Source organism: Gopherus flavomarginatus, chromosome 12 (assembly GCF_025201925.1).
Source record: "Gopherus flavomarginatus isolate rGopFla2 chromosome 12, rGopFla2.mat.asm, whole genome shotgun sequence".
Taxonomy (NCBI): Eukaryota; Metazoa; Chordata; order Testudines; family Testudinidae; genus Gopherus; species Gopherus flavomarginatus.
The window spans coordinates 9306099-9310132 of record NC_066628.1 but is presented as its reverse complement, the minus strand read 5'-3'; positions in this window follow the sequence as shown (position 1 = coordinate 9310132).

Sequence of the window (4034 nt, the reverse complement as noted above, 5' to 3'; positions counted from 1 at the left end):
TGAGGCTCCACCCCCTGGGACCACCCCATCTTTGCCTTTTCCAGCCTTCAGGGAGCTCTTGGGTCACAATTTAAGATTTTTCTGGACAAGTGCAAAGGGCTGGAAATGTTCCTTTCACTTGCGAAGGCCGAGAGTCTCCCCTGCTCATGTGACTCCAGGAGCTGGGGCTTTAAGGAAACATCAAAGATAGCGAGACTCACACTAGAGTCACAAGATGTGGCAGCCCTGGCAGTGGAACGCTGGCATCCACCTGGGAACAGCCAGGACCCATCCTTGGCCTTGCTAAGGTTGCTGGGTGGGAGTTTGGCCCAGCTGAGAACTTGGCCCCAAGGCTTTAGTTACCAGAACAGCAATTAAGTACCAATGAATTAATTCTCTGCCCATCGCTAGCACCACCTCTAGAAATTTTTATTTATTTATTCTAAGGCCAGACGGCACCGTTGGCTCATCTCGTCTGACCTCCAGCAGCACCCAGGCTGGAGAACTTCCGGATACCGTCTGTCATGCTGGGAACTTCAGGCACTTTATTAATTGAATTAAACACCACAGCCCCCTCCCCTTGCAGTGAGTGATGACACAATAATCCCCAGTGCTTCTAGAGCATTACTGCCCCCACTTCATGGATGGGGAGAGGCACAAAGAGGAAAGTGACTGATTTGCTATGTGAAAACAGCAAAAGTGGGAACAAAATCTAGGAGTCCTGGCTCCCAGCTCTGAGCTACTAGATCCCACTCCCTTCCCAGAGCCAGGAGAGAACTCAGGAGTCCTGGTTCCCAGCCCCTGCGGATAACAATGACCCAGCCCCTGGGTTTTTTGCCTTTACAAGACACTCGGCTGGTTACATCATTTCTGGGAACTATTTATGGTTAGTCTCCTCCCTTTGGGGGAGGGGGGTGGCTCTGGGCTCCACGCATTTTGCCCCATGCTGCAGTACAGTCACCAGGGGCGGCTCCAGGCCCCAGCATGCCAAGCACGTGCTTGGGGCGGCAAGCCGCAAAGAGTGCTCTGCCGGTCACCTCGAGGGCGGCAGGCAGGCTGCCTTCGGTGGCTTGCCTGCAAGGGTCCGCTGGTCCTGCGGCTTCAGCGGACCTCCCGCAGGTGCGCCGGCAGGAGGTCCGAAGCCGCAGGACCAGCGGACCCTCTGCAGACATGCCTACGGGAGATCCACTGAAGACGCAGGACCAGTGGACCCTCCGCAGGCAAGCCACCGAAGGCAGCCTGCCTGCCATGCTTGGGGCAGCAAAATCCCTAGAGCCACCCCTGATAGTCACTATGGGCAGCATTGGATCCTGCCCTGGGCCGGTCTCTCCTAGTCTGGGAAGCCAGGCTAAGGGGAGCCTCCCCCATCTGGGACCTCACCCCACTCGGGCGGGTCAGAGGGGGGTATTCATAGGGGCTGAGTTCCAACACAGCTTCTCAGGGCAGCAGAGGGGGGAGACTGACTGAGATGGACCCATTGTCCAGTGTATGTCAGGGGGGTGGAGGTGGGGGTATGTATTTATCAGAGTGGATGGACCCATGGTCTGTTCCAGGGCAGGTGGGGGGGACATCGAGGTAGACGGGCCCCTGAGTCTGACATGGCACAGCTGTTGCCCTGCCTTGTCAGCAGGGGGTGGCGAAGGGGCAGTTGTGTCTCAGGGGGTCTGTGAAGTTGAAGAGGGTTTTCCTGGTAGTCGATGCACCGTTTCTGGGGCTGGTTCCAGGACAGGAGATGGACAGGCCGGGGGAGGTCAGAGCTTTTCCTGGGACCGGGACACAGACCACTCAGCACACGGAGTTAACGCACACCAGGAGAGACCAACAGTTACTGCCATGGTAGGATGTGACGAACTGGGAAAGTTCTTAATGTTTTCTCTGAGTACTGTGTTGGTGCCTCAGTGTCCCCATGGCAGTTCTTAAGTATCTGGCAGAGCAAAGGGCCAGTGTACCTAAATGCCTGACCCTCTGTCTCCTAGCAACTGATGGCCTGGGCCCCTCCTCTGCAAAGGTGCCAGCTGAAGGTGTTGGAGACAAAGGGATCAGGTGACCTCCTGGCCCGGGAAAGGGGCTGAGGAGAGAGGAGGGGCTGGGAGGGGTTGTTAGTCTGGAGCTGGATGGGGTCAAAGGTGGAGGGCAGACCTGGGGGTCTGGCTCACTGCCCCCCAGAATGGACCCAGCCGAGGGGTCCGGTTCGCTGTATCTACAAGCTCTGTTTTAGACCCTGTTCCTGTCATCGAATAAACCTCTGTTTTACTGGCTGGCTGAGAGTCACGTCTGACTGCAAAGTGGGGGTGCAGAACCCGGTGGCTTCCCCAGGACCCCGCTGGGGTGGACTCGCTGTGGGAAGCTCACGGAGGGGCAGAGGATGCTGAATGCTCCAAGGAGAGACCCAGGAGGTGAAGCCATGTGAACTTCTTGCCCTGAACAAGTCTGCTCCAAGGGAGAGGAGGCTCCCCAAAGTCCTGGCTGGCTTGGTGGGGAGCAGTTCCAGAGCATCGCCCGGGGATTCCGTGACATAGGGACAGCAGATTATCGACGTGACTCACCACACTGAGAGCATGCCAAGGCCTTGGTTCATCTTACACTGCAACCAGTAACTGGTACCAGCTACAGCCAGGAACCCCACTCTCTGCGGGCCAGGGCAGTAGTGGGGGCTTCCCAGCGCCTGGGGGCAGCTCCAAATCAGCATTGAGATTTACCATCTCTTTATAGCATGTCCTACAGTAATGTGACCCCAGCGCTTTCTGGGACCGGCCCAGTGAGAGGGGGCTGCAGCTGGCTGGACTCCCTAGCGGCAAGAGCTGCTCCGCACCCACACGTGACCATTACCAGCAGTGACTGTGTCTGGTCCCTGAGTTCACCAGGCAGTGGGGTGGGACGCGCCGTGCTCATCCACCCTGATGAAGTGGGGCTGGGGCGATCCATGGGAGGTGGACGCCAGCAGGGAACAGAGCCAGAGCCCACCTGTGACTGGGACAAGGGTTTGGAAGCTGATCCCCACTTGCTGCCCCCAGAGTGAATTGGCAGGGACAGCATTGGGGAGAGGGGAGCTGGGTGCGGAGAGGCTTGGCTGCATGAGAGGGGAACCAGGCCCTGCATCTCAGAGCAATGCTGAACCAGAGTACAGGGGTCTGGAACACAAGAGACGGGTCGTTAAACTGTCTGCGCTGTTTATTTGGTGAGCTGTTCGAGGCAGAGTCTGTCTCTCACTGCAGGTGTGGGCATGACGGGGCTCTGATCTTGGTCGGGGTCTGGGCAGCACCCGGCACAACAAGGCCCTGATCTCAGTTGGGGTCTGGGTAGCACCTGGCATGACTGGGCCCTGATCTCAGTCAGGGTCTGGGTAGCTCCCAGCACGACGGGTCCCTGATCTCAGTTGTGGTCTGGGCAGTGACTGGCACGACGGGGCCCTGATCTCAGTTGTGGTCTGGGCAGTGCCCAGCACGACGGGGCCCTGATCTCCACCAGGGCCTTTAGGGACCACTGTTTTAAATAGTAAAAGACAAACCTGGCCATCATCTGTGCAAAAACACTCGGTGAAGTCAGGGAGTGAATTAGCTCCATGAGTGGGTGCAGAGGAAACACAGCTGGGATCTCAGGGCAGGACCCCGGGGCAAAGGCCAGGCAGGGCATCAGCCTGGGAAAGGGCCCCATGGCAGCTGGGCAGGGAGATGAGATACAAAAACCTGTGAGACTCAGAAACAGAAGCCTCAAGGTGTTTGAGCCCAAATCGCTGCAACAAGTAGCCACCGACAACCCCAAATCCTTGTAACACACAGCTCCCAACACCCCCAAATCCCTGTAACACAGCCCCTTCCCCCCCATCCCTGTAACAGACGGTCCCCAATACTCCTTGTCACGAAGAGCTCCCAATGCCGCCAAGTTTCTGTCACTATCATGCATGAGTAAGATGCTAGCGGAGCCCGGTGCCCTGGGCGGGAGGATCGTGGGGGTCGGGATCTTAGGGCTGGCAGGGTGTGTAGCTGGGGCAGGGTCACTTTGTATTGAGCGCCAGGGTCCCACATTTGGGTATCCATGGGAACAGGGCCCTCCCA